Here is a 13869-nt window from a genome sequence, read left to right as displayed (position 1 = left end):
AGAATCAAAGATGTAGAGAAGCTGTGATCAGGAAAGGGATTCGGAATTCTAAAATGACACCAACCCAAATGCTGTAGGACACTGAGAAGCAAAGAAACTGAGGAAGGGAATTACATAAAGGTGCTATTGATTTATCTAGGTTCTGTTTATTTCCTGTGCTGTTGGAGGAAAAAAATTGTAATTTTCATGCTATTGAAATATGTTACATGCTTGATCTAGCACTTGTCTTTTGAGATATTTACTAGATATCAAAATGTCCCTGTCCTGCCTTTAAACTGAGAGTCTGTACCCAGAAATACAATGAAGAGGTCAGAAAAGAGAAATTACATTGGTCTGGGGAAGCTTAAAAGCACTTGGGTCTAATGGGATATGACCTGCACAAAAGAGCCTATCATGCATCTATCCAGAATTGAATGTTCAACAAATGCCATGACATAAACTTATATTTTCAGTATATTGCCTTTTAAACGCACAGCATTCCTGTTGCAATCTGCCCCCCCAAAAAAACCCAAGACAAAGCAATTAAAGTCAACCCCTATTAAATAAGTACGGTTGGATTTGTTAGTTTTCATCAACAGACTTTTTTCTCCTTTTCTTCTTTGTTTTCCTTTCATAAAACCAAAATAATCCTGATTGCGAGCACAAGTTGTAATTCTTATACTTAGAAAAACATGATTCACTGAGAACCACTGAGTAGAAGCTCTTCAGCATGTTACAAGCAAAGCAACTTTGCAGATCAGGCTCTTTGCTGATTAATTTCATTCACCTAATTAGTGATGCTTCTTGAAAGAATCCTTCTTTTTTGTCCTTTTGCATTGATGGTTTAGGTTGAAACAGGCTTATGTTTTCCAGTTACATGTTCTCCAACAAGCGTAACAACAGAATTTACATCTGAAAAGTTCACAAAGCACTGTGTTGTAGAGTGAATTAATCAGTGACCTTTCACTACCAGAAGTGTGCATGTCCTGATAATGTAGCTGAAAGCCCTTCTGGAGGCAGGGGGGGTGAAATAAAGAACATTGTAAATTAAAGGAGATTGGGACTGGGAGTCTCATTTTCTGTCTTCTGACTTCAGAGACGACTATTTCTCACCTTAAAGACTAGTCTTAGTAGGCAATTATTCACCATGCCCAACATATTTAAATGACATAATTGACAACATTTGTTCAAAGGACTGAAGAATCTGGGATGATAAAAGACTTTATTGCATGACTAGTGTTTGGTCATTCTAGGTCAGGGTTCAGGTGGCACGACAGAGAGTCTGGCACCCAAACTGTGAATAAATATAACATATTTCAGCTGGGGTGTCTGGTCTTTGAATAAGTGAATCCATTCTTTATCATTTTCTTAGTATTTTGTGTATGATGGCATATATCTACACTGAAAGTACAGCTCCATATTTCCAAGCAATGAGGGAAGTAATTTATGTTAATTATAAGAATTCAAGACTAAATTATCTTGCATTGTCTATATAGACTGGATCAATACTGCTAGGCCTAAGTGGTCAGAAAAAAATTTTACTGTGCTGTAGCAAACTCAGGTCTTCATATCTAAGCTGTAACATTATTGAGGTTCTGTTGCTGTTCCTTTCAAACTATAAACGGACGTATTTATTGCATCTCAGTGCTTAAACTTTTCAGAGACGCAGAGGCTTATGGATTTTAATTCACACATACATATCGGGGGCGGGAGGATGAAGAATCAAGGTTTTTTTTCCCTCTCTTCAGTTATTCAGCGTCCTGTTTTCAATTTGAATTACTTAAAACCAACAACTAATAAAAGGCTCTCAGAACTTACTGAGGCCGTTTCCAGCTGTAGTGAGACAAGTGAAGGGAACAGTCTTTTTTCAGTGGTGCCCAGTGATAGGACAATAGGTAACGGGCACAAACTTTAATATAGGAAGTTCCATCTTAACATGAGAAGGAACTTCTTTACTTGAGGGTGGCAGAGCACTGGCACAGGCTGCCCAGAGAGGTTGTAGATTCTCCCACTCTGGAGACATTCAAAACCCAACTGGATGCCGTCCTGTGCAACCTGCTATAGGTGACCCTGCTCTGTTAGGGAGGGTGGACAAGATGATCTCCAGAGGTCCCTTCCAACCCTGACCATTCTGTGATTCTGTGATTCTATGATTACTTTCCAAGTGACTGAAGTAAAATCAAAGACCACATTTCACCGAATTCAAGAATACCAGGCAAAATCTACTATTACATGTTTTTAATGTTCACCTTCACAAAATGTGTGAGAAAAAATTAAAAGTAGATCTTCCTCTATCTGTAGGGCCGCTGTACAAGGACACTAACGCTGACCTGTTGGGATTCCCTTCCAAGATATATGTACAAACCACATTAGCCTTCCTGACATTTATATCATGTTTCTTATTAATACCATAAATCATAAAATCATAGAGTCAGGGAATACCAGGTTGGAAGGAAGGGACCTCAAGGATCACCTGGTCCAACCTTTCTTGGCAAAACCACAATCTAGACAAGATGGCCCAGCATCCTGTCCAGCTGAATCTTAAAAGTGTACAGCGTTGGGGAATCTAGCACTTCCCTGGGGAGATTATTCCAATGGCTGATTGTTCTGATTCTGAAAAATTTTCTTCTTGTGCCCAATCAGAATCTCCTCAAGAGTAACTTGTACCCATTACTCCTCATCTTTTCCATGTGACTCCTTTTAAAAAGGGAGTCTCCATCTTCTTTGTAGCCACTCTCTAAAAACCGGAACATGGTGATAAGGTCTCCCTTAAGTCTTCTTTTCTCGAGGATGAACAAACCCAGTTCTCTCAGTCTTTCCTCATACGGCAGGCTTCCCAGGACTTTCATCATCTTTGTGGCCCTTCTCTGGACCCTCTCCAGCTTGCCCACATCTTTTTGTATGGCTGGGACCAAAATTGAACGCAGTATTCCAGGTGTAGCCTGGCAAGCACAGACTAACGTGGAATAATAACTTGTTAAGCTCTGCTGGTGATGCCCTTGTTGATGCAACCCAGCATCATGTTGGCTTTCTTCGCCGCAGCAGCCACTGTTCACTGATATTGAGGTCCTTCTCCCCTGTCACATAGGTTCAATTCTCGATCTTCTTCTCTAACAGTACAATTCTCACTAAACTTTGTTGTCTTGTTCAAGAATTTGATTTTAGAGTCCAGATTCCCTTCATAAGGAAGTGGAACACCAGAGGTCAATCAAAGCCTAAATTAATCATTCATTTGTATTTCATGTATTTGATTTATTTCTATTGTTCTACTCTGCAAGCACATTCAGTTCTTCACAAATTCTTTTCTATATTGATTCTTAACTACTTGTCACTACATATTTTAGTAGAAGTCTTCCTTTTCTGTCAAGATGATTAATGAAACTAGATTGTCCTAAAAAGATTTCTCCTTGCTTTAAACTTCTGGTAGTCTATGCAGTTGAATGTGAATTTCCTATGTACAACCAAATCAAATGATTCGTGGAAATCCAGACAACTTAGTTCTATTGTATTTTCTCTGCCTAGATCGCTATCTTACCCCCAAAAATATCTCTTTTTTGTCTTTTTTTTCCTTTTGGCACAACCTGTCCTTTCTATTTCATAACCCATTTCTTCTTTCTTTTTTCTCTTATCCATGTGTCCACAAAATCTCTGAATAGTAGTTTTAATATCCTTTGCAAGGTCTACCTCAGCCTGAATTCTTGTATTTTTTTCCACTTTGCCTTCAAACCTCTAAAATATATCTTTGTTGTTGATCAGTCAATTCTTTTCCCGTTCTTTATGGCCTCAATATCCTTTCTGAGAGGATTAAGTCATCCAAGCAGATCTGTATCTCATGGTCTTCTTTTTTCCATTTCTTTGGAGTTCATATTTGAGACAGCTTATTCACTTCTACATTAAGAAAATCCCATGTTTTCCAGTCATTTTTTGCCCCAAGCTTCTCAAATGAATTTATTTCAGTAAGTTTCTTACATTGTCAAATTTATTCTTATGAAGTTATGAAGTACTGTTGGAGGGTCTGCTTTTAGCTTTCCATTTAATTTCAGTTGAGTTGGTCTTGGATTGCTCAGTCCAACTCCAGTGGGGGAGAGGGTTGTTTACAAAGAAATTTATAATTTTCCTCAGCATTTACATAAAACATAAAAGTTTGCTGGTTTGACAGTTATTTCATAACATTTCAGCAGTCACCCCTAGGAATAAGTAGGAACTAGCATTATTGCTACCATTTTTCCAATCTATATCCATGAACTTTTGAAATATTCCAGATACTACTGTACGAGAAATATCGCATCTCAAGCAGCATTGTTTCTCACATGATCCAAATCCTGAGAGTCCATACCACTTCTGCAGCCTGGATATTTAATACAAATATTAAGGTACCAGTTTCCCTATATACAGCAATCTCCACGGGACCTAGAACTTGCTGATCTACACAATTTCCTCACAAGCTGAGCTCTCTCACTTTCAGTAATTCTAGGATTAAGACCTTGCTACTCTGAAGAAACTTGATTTTTTTATACATCTAATATTCAATCCACAAAACATTTGTTTCTTTTTTTTTTTTTGAGGCTGATTGTTTATTTCAGTCTCATACCTAAAAATCTTGAGAAAGGTAAATTCTAAAGAGCAAAGTCGTTTTCATTGTAAAGTCCAATCACTCCATTTAGTTTTCCCTCTCCTAGCCTGAACTCCACACTTTTCACCTCACAGATCATTAGATTTAGAAAAGAAATAATTTAGCTAATCATCATTGGCTATATCTATTCTTAATGATCCATGGAAAGTTACTGCACTCAACTCCATGGATGACTGACCTGTTCAGAAAAAGGGTCAGCCACACTGAAGAGCTTTTCATTCTCTAAGTGGATCAGGGTTCTGATGGTCCTCAAGGGAAGGAGAAGGCCAAGTTACCCTCCTCACATCTATTTAGGTTCACTTTAAAACCAGTGTTCATTAAATGCACAAAACAGTTTCCACTTCCACCCTCTACTTTTCTCTTGGTTTCCTAAATAATCATCTTCAAATTCTCCATCAAGAACATTTATAAAGAGTTTGAACTTATTACATCTATTGCACAGAATCATTATTAATCTGGGGATGTGTGCACCAAGTTCTAAGTGCCAGAAAATGTTATAGAGAGCTGAAAAATATTCTACCCACTCTGCCACTCAGGCAGAGACTTCAGATTTCTACACGTAATATAAGGTAAAACCTCAGGATAGGACACCAGCCTAAATGAGGGCTGGTCATAAAATGTCTACCTGCTCTGTTCATGTTTGATAAATAAGTAGAGAACCTACAGTTGGATCCCTCATGTGCCAGTTTTAGGGTCAGTACTGAATATTAGTTTTATATAGAGATTTCTTCTCAGTTACTGTTTAAAATGGTTCTGCCAGTAATCTACTTCAGGTAAGAAGTAATTGGTTTCAGTTTTCTCCAGTGACAGATTTTTTCATCGACAGGTTCAGTAAGAAAAACGGTAACTTTTAACATTCAAAATCAAATACATTATTTTGACCTGTGATCATAACACATCTCCTATTCACTATTCAGCTAGTGAAAGAAAACTGAGAAGAAAGCAGAAGGGCAATTTTGGCATGACAGGAAGCCATAATCCTTTGCTATTATTTTTAAGGTAGCTTTAGACCCACTCTTAACATCAACAGATGAAAGCATGTTTTTATACGTCAGCATTATGGTCCAGTCAACTTACCTGTTCTACTTCAAACAAATTCTACTATTCTAAACTGTTTTCTTTTATCTCCAAGGGATCATAAAAAGGCAGTTTCATGCAATTTCTTACCTACATGGAATGCTTTCTCAAGCTACATGTATGAAAGTATTGAAGGAGACAGAAGACAACATGGTCTGCAATTCACTGCGATGATAATCTTAAGATTAATATAAGTAGTTACTAACTTAATTCACCATCAGCTCTTTGGTATGAATGCCCTCATAACCTTCAGGTTAATATAGCAATAGTAGTTTTGTTTCTTCCTTGTAGTCATGCCTGTAAGAAGTTCAGCACAGGTTTCTTCTTATCTGCCTCCATGAATAAGAGAGGATAAAATTAAGGAATTAATTTATTTCAGGAGAAACATTACATTGGAAATGCAAGATGAAATTTATCTAGTGTTTGAAAGCTCTGAAAGCACCACACACTTCCAACTGAACTAACAGGCTAGCAGCTTCTGGGACATATATATATACACACAGAGAAACATACAAGCATGTGCATGCGTGTAGGTATCTATGTATATATGAACACACATACACACAAACATCAAAAACTATGTGTGTGCATGTATATTACATACATATATATGTTCCTTATTCCTGTATTCTTTTAACTCAAACCATTAGAAATTTCAGGGAACGGTTTACACTACTTCAAAATTCATATAAAAATCTCATTTATGTTTACCTGTTTCTACAAGTAATAGATGGTGAAACACATCTTGTAGTCAAGGTAAACTACTAAGAGATTTGTTGAGTCCCAGAAATGATATCAAGGCACTCTTTAATCTAAACTTTCTCATCCTTTCTTTCTTTTCCTCTTTATTAGATATACTTAATCTGTCTTTCTCCTCATCATGTAACACAGCTTTTTTCAAAACCAGATCACCAGATACTGCTCTATTAAATTTTCTCTTGGCCACATAGTCTATATGTGGCCACAATAGTGGAAACTTTAATGCAGCCAAAACCTTCACAACAGCTACTGTCCTGGAAAGTGAGGACAGTAATTAAAATCAACCTAATTTCTTTTCTTATAGAGACATTAGTTTCAGAATTAGAGTGAATTAATTCTTGAAATTCAGCTGGAGTAAAACTTGCCTTTGAAAGTGCAAGATTTGTTCCAGAAATAGTAAATGAAAAGGGAAGAATGTGCTCGTCTAGAAGGAACAAAGACCACTATAATTGAATGAAAATTAATTTCCAATCTGGGAATTAGGAGGTACCATATTAATTTAACATCTACTACTTTAGATGCAAGTTGTTTCAAAATCAAGTTGTTGGTGAACTAAGTAACTTAGAAAACATACCTTAGATCACAAAAACAAATCTCTTTTAAGCAATATCTCCTGTTTAACAACAAAATTAGGCCTATACAGATGCACAGTCTGATCTCATAAAACATGCTTTTTGCAGAATTTTCAAAAGGTAGCTTATCACCTGTATATTATCTAATTCCCTTCAAGTATTGAAACCAGCCCATGGAATGGAGAGTACAAATTATGCATAAGAAAAGTAAAAGGCAACAACTTGCACTACGGTTTACACGAAGAAACATAACACTATCACTATGCTGCCTACTCTGCTGACTCTTTTTCCTGTTCAAAGACATGTTGGAAATCACCCTGCAGGTCGGTAAACTCAATTAACTTATTTTTTTCCATTATATGGTTGTAGCTCAGTGTACTTCTGGATGAGAAGGACCACCCCTGACCCTGTGGTGCAAGCCTACCTCCTAGGTTCTAGAAATACAAGTTAGGTCACAGCTGTTCAGCAAGTGGAAAGTCCAAGGTTGAAAAAATTACTTCCTGCCAAATCAGGAAAACTACTTGAAATTCCCCATAGAGATACCATTCTATAGGAGTTTTTTAAAAAAGAATCATTTTATTTTGAAAAGGTTGAGTTAATGCCATTGCCGAATGAGGTTAAAATAATTCTTCAATAATTGGAAAAAAAGTATGAAAAGATGTACAATTAAATGTACTGTTACAATTTGGCCATAAAATCAAAACAATGCATTTGAAAAGAATGTTTGACAAAAGTAATCAATGCACAATCAGAGCAAAGCATATTTAAAATGAAGCAAGAAGTCTGAGATGTTTTGACTTTCTCACATCAAAGAATTATCTTCAACACTTGCTAGATTTAAGATAATTTGGTTTTCACAAAAATAACATTTTCCTTTGAATAGTTTTCAACAACTCTACCTCTGCTCCCAGCCAAGACAAAGCAGTAGGGAAGGCAGCTGGACCTCCTCTGAAAACCAGCTAAATTTGCAACTTTCTCAGGGCTGAACCTGATAAATCAGTCCAGCCTTCTGTGAACAGGAACTATAACTTGATATGGTATTGCCATAAAATTGTTATAATCAGTCAGACCGGTACTTCTTTTAACAAAAGGAACTAGAAAACCAGTTCCTCAACAGTATCAAATAATGTAGCTCCACTGATTCAATACAACTATTTTGATTTACATGGACAGCCTAGCCCATACCATTTATAACCAGTTTATTTTCCAATAAACCCCTTGAAACATAGTAAAATTCATTAGTTTCCCCTAAGAGTGTACGTTCCATGAAACCAGTTACACTTTAGTAGTATAAATGTAATTGCTCTGGAAGAAATTCAGGCCACTGTACCTCATGTATCTCAAAGCAATGCTTATGTAACTCTATCAAAGCTGGATGTCACCGGGTGACTTTGTTGGTCATATATTGCTTCTAAGAGCTATGCATCACTCAAATATAATCTTACAGTACAATAAAAATTGGATGGCCTACAGGAAAAGAGAAAGAAGTGGGGATAAGCAGATATCAGATGGGATACAAACACAGTTAATACTCATTGATTTAATGTCTTTGATTGTATTTTCAAACTTTTTGCCATCAGTGGGAGAATAAGGCACAGAAAAAAAGTAGTTACAAATATTCATCAATTCGTTCTGTGAATTCAGTCATTCCGATTTCCAGATGTTTCCACCAGCATTAATTCTACTCACATCTGTGCGTAAAGGAGAACACTTGAGACAGAAGATTCCTCTTTCTCAGTGATGCTATCTTCGTTGTCCATTGGACACCACACACGGTGCCTTAGTGGGAAAAGTATTCATGACATCATCTTCTGCATAAGGAAAGCCTAGGATCATCACTCAAGCAGCACTAGTAGATGACAAAGAAGTTCCCCTACAGAAGAGCAAGACTGATTTGCCACACTTGCCAGGAGGTGGCTGGATAAGGCAGACACACTGTGCCTTCTTTAGCCCCCCAAAACATAGCTGGCATTGCCCCTGCCAGGCAGTCCTAAGTGAAAATGAGAGCTAAAGAGCATAACTTTAGAGCTCATGTAATGCAAGTTTGTTCCTGAGGATGTCTCAAACTAGACACCTGAAAATCTGTCAGAACAGGAATTAGATCTTGCAGCTGATTTTGCAAGTCCATAAATCTTCCAGCATTAAAGTAGATACTTTCTTCTTCTAATTACTCCCTTCCTAGTTTTTACCATAGAAGGGTCACTAGTCCTGTGTTATGCCACCCTCCAGAAAACCACAAGTCACCACCCTGGATATGAAACACAAGACTTCGCCTCCCTCAAACCCAGAAGAGCGTATGTTCTGATGAAGGATCTCTCACTGGGAACAGCTATCCTGAGCCCCTTTGCTTCCCATACCTCTCCTACAGGAGACAAAGGCTGGCACCATGGATGATTTAATATTCTGAACTGTCACATAGAGGAGTTACAGTAAGAGCAGAATTGGAAGGTATAATTATAGGATGAGAAATAATAAGATTAACTAAGAACTAAATCCAAAATTAAAAAAAAAATAAAAACAAACAAAAACACAAAACCCCCCACCTTTTTATATGAGTCATAAAGCTGGAATTCAATGGCTAGATGTAAAAAAGAGAGTTTAAAATAGAAGTATTTTAAGAAAGGATTATAAGAAAAAGAAGGTCTAAACTAATAGAAGCTGAGCCATCCAGAAAAGAAAATGAGAACTATAACTAGAAATGTCAACTAAAATAAATTAACGAATTTTGTGTTTTGCAAACTTGTAGAGAAATGTTGAATTGTATTCAAAATTGACTACAAAGAACCAAATATTTTGGCAGCAGTGATAGGACCCTTAGTATGAGAGTCTTGTCTTAAGAGCCAAAACTCAAAAACTGAACTAAAGATAGTATTTAGCAAGACACAAAGACACATAGATCCAACATTGCCTATACCAACAGTGAAAGTATTATATAGGAAATTTAAGTTTTAGATAAAAGTATTCTAAATAATTGTTTTTAAATTGTATAAATGTTGTTAAAATTGTTCCCTCAAATATAATTAAAGTTCTGAATACTTTAGAAACTTAAGAGTTTGTAAAAATAAAAAGAAATAAGATGATGTTTCAGTGAAAAATTATCTTCCCTAAGTAAAATTAATGTGAACTTTCAAGCTTTAGCTTAAAATTTATAGAACTTGTGACTTACCAGATACTTTACCTTCGATAGAGAGGAATAAACTGAGCAACTTAGGATTCTAAGTACCACTTTCACAATTTTCATGTCTAAAAATCACATTTCCAAATGCTTTTAACTACTGAAGATGTGAATCAGTACCCAGTAGGATTTTCAAAAGCCTTTAATTGGGTTAGACAATCAAAACTTATTGCTTTTCTGCTTGAAAATTTTGAGATGTATATTTTGATCATTAACTGCCTGTCAAATTATTCAAAATCTGTTTCCACTGTACTTTTAAATTTTTATTTACCTGTTTTTGAAAAATATGTACGTAGCCATCTCTAGACACACATCTAATGGTGAGGAAAATAAAATAGGTATTTACAGTAATAAAGTTAAAATTCTGGTTTGACATTTTATTTTTCCATGTTTTTCACCATAGAAAAGTTTATTTCAAGAAAGAATAACAAAGATGTTTACTTACTCAAATAAGCATTTTTTTTTAAGCTTTAAAACAATGGATTTTGACATGGTAAGAGTGTTCTTTTTTTTCTCCTGTGTCCATTTTTGGTAAAAGTGCCACGTCTCAGCTGTAAAAGGGCAAGTTTGGAGTCCTGTAGGCAAGCCCTTCATTGCAAGCAGAGCAGGCACATTCTGTTTCAGATGGCAGGTAAGATTTCAGACTTCTAAAGTCTAGCAAGGTTCATTTTGCCATACTGCAACCACTATGCCCACATTATTATGCAAATGAAAACAATTCAGGGAGCCTCAGAAAAGCAGGGTAAGGACTGTCATGTTCAGAAAGCAATGTCATTGCTAACCTCTAAGTTCATAGTAGTCTATTATTGAAGCATCAGATCACTGTGTTGATAAGTAGATTAGCCAAAGTATTACTTTATTATTATATGAACAAACATCAGTCTTATCTGACTAACTTTTTTTCTGATGTACTGTTTCTTTAAATCAGACAAGAATACTAGGGAGAAAGAAAGACACCTCTTTTTCTGTTGTTGCATGAAGTAATAAAAACACTTTAATCAACCTCTCCTTTTGTGTAGGACACAACATCAAAATTAATTGTTTGTATCCCCATGCAACGGAATGCAGTGAAACAGTTTTGTGTATTTATTGAGTTTAATCTAGGATTAAATTACTATTACATAACAAATAGAAAATCCTGTCATAAATTATAGGTATTTTATTCCCTTCCAATCCCCTTATTCCCTGTACCAGGTGAAAGCTAATACGCGTCCTTGAAAACCTAGGATAGCACATGCTACGTGGTAAATGCTGAAAGCAGTTTGCTAGAAATTAGTTCTCTGGCTTCAGGTATCATTAAAAGACCTTGCCCTCCTAATTCACAATAAATTGTGCTACAATAATATATCCATTTATACTAAAGGCTAAAAGTGTAATACCCTTAAAATTGCATCTCACTAGCAATTATTTCTGCTATGTGTTATGACTTATGTATTTCTCCTGTACTTAGGGTAGGATAAAGCACGCTGTAGGAGCACTTCCTTGTGATACATGTGTGTTATAGAGGTATTTGCCACCTGAATAAAACCTCCTAATAGCAACAACCAGACAGAAAAGTGTTGTCAGGGAAACAACAAAGAAGGCAAAAAAATTCATATATACCAAAGCATGTACAAAAAAATATGCTGGACAGTATAAGAGCTTGATTACACATCCATTGAAATCCTAAATACTCTTTCCACTAACGTCAAGTGAATTTGGACCATGGCCAAGAGACGCTATCTCTCTCACTCGTAAAGTTGAGAAGCAAGGATAATAGTGAGTGAATTTAATCACATTTCTCATAAATTTATCCTGACTGAAGTTCGTTATGGCTACAGTAGCAAACACTTAAATATCACGGATGTAGTGACAACCAGAGGGACAGTGACACTACTTTTATCTTTTCTCTTCCTGGACAGAAGGAAAACTGCTTTTTTCTGCTGGATATTGCTTCCTCTAGTTCTGTTTTCCATCTCTGATGCAGGCTTATGTCAGGGGACTTGGAAAAACAGAGTAAATCCCACAACAGGTACTTGCATAACAACGCAACCACAAGAAAGAGGGTTTTTTTTCTTTTCCTACCCCTCACTACTTTGAATCCAGCTTATTACTTAATGGAAAATGAGAAGCAATGGTAAAGCATTTAAGCAGACTCACTGTGGATCCAGAGATTGATGAGAGAAGACCTTGTTCCACCCACCTGCCAAGGCTGATCACAAACAGCCTACCCAGAAGTAAGTGGGCACCTGGCCACTACAGGTCACCAATTAAGAGTAGCCACAGATGATACTAGTCACATTACTTGTCTCATGTTTCTTATGGAAAATAGGATGCCCTAACCACCTTTTCTCAATTAGTCAACCAGGCTTGACTAGATGTGTCTTTGCCTTATTTCCCTGCAGCAGACGTACTGAACTGTGTATTTTCTTCATATCTAGGCTTCTATCTCATTTAGGCACCCTGTAATATTTCTTATTATACTTCCATACTTTTAACCTACTTTCAAATAAATCCTGATTTAATAATCATGTCTTTCTGCCTCCCTCTGATTTACCTCAAAAGAAACACTTCTCATGTGCCCCTGTCTCTACAGTTCTATAAAAGGGGCATGATCAATGCAGGAAGGCAGATACACAGAACAAAAACTCTTCTAGAATACCTCCTTTTCCATTTTAGCGAAGACTGAACTTCAGAAAAACCAAGATGAAATATAAGAAGCTTATGTTCCAATTATTCCTATGTTTGACCTAAGACTGGAAAGGAGAAACCATCATATTTTTAAGTATCTTTGCTGTATTCACACTCAGGTCAGGATCTCACAGTTGCTAGTATATATATTTTAGCTCCTGGGGCCTCTTATGGGTCCTGCACAGTAGGCAATAACTGGAATACAATGTAGCCCATCCCACCGCATCTATGACACATTCCTACTTTTCCTGATCACTCTAGGGAGCAGAAAGTTTCCAATTAGAAGCATTTGTCAAGTCCATACTCCCAGGGAATACCTTTGTGCAGTGAGCATCCAATGGGCATTTTTCTCATTTTATAAAGGTCATTTATATTCCCACTAAAAAATAAATTTGTCTAAATAAGCAAGATTAAGACCCGTACAATTTTCAAGTTTTCATGCTTAAAACAAATGCATTGGGTTTGAATTTACTAGTTGTACAACTCCACATGTATTCGAGGAGTCATTTTCTGGTGAGGTGACAACAGGAAGAACACTTGGGAAAAATACTGTAATACCTAACGCAGATATTCATTTCTGCTCTGATTCTCTGTTATGTGTCCTGGTTTGAAGTAAAAAAGAACCAATATTCTTTTCAGTAATTTTACTTTTCAGTTAAGCCTTTTCTAACTCTCTGAAATTTACAGCATGGTTTTCAGCGTCAGCTTCTAGCAGGTAAACTCTGATGTAGTGAATCCCAAGGCATGATATGCAGAGAGGCCCTTGCTTACATTTATTGCTATAACAACCAAGGCCAGCTGACTGTGTTATTTGCCCCATTGGAGGGTCAGAGGCAGAATTGTGTAGAGGGGTCCCACCTGCGGGGAGAAGCAGACAGGGCAGATGAGACCCAAAACTGACCAACAGGGTACTCCATCCCATCTGCATCGTGCTCAGATATCAAAGGGGTCAGCCTCTTTCTTCAATGGCCAGCGTCCAAGGAAGACTCTGTTCGTCTGCCTTT

The sequence above is a fragment of the Vanellus vanellus genome (genome assembly GCF_965231255.1).
Source record: "Vanellus vanellus genome assembly, chromosome: 4".
In the NCBI taxonomy this organism is placed as follows: domain Eukaryota; kingdom Metazoa; phylum Chordata; class Aves; order Charadriiformes; family Charadriidae; genus Vanellus; species Vanellus vanellus.
Note: the sequence above shows the minus strand (reverse complement) of the source record.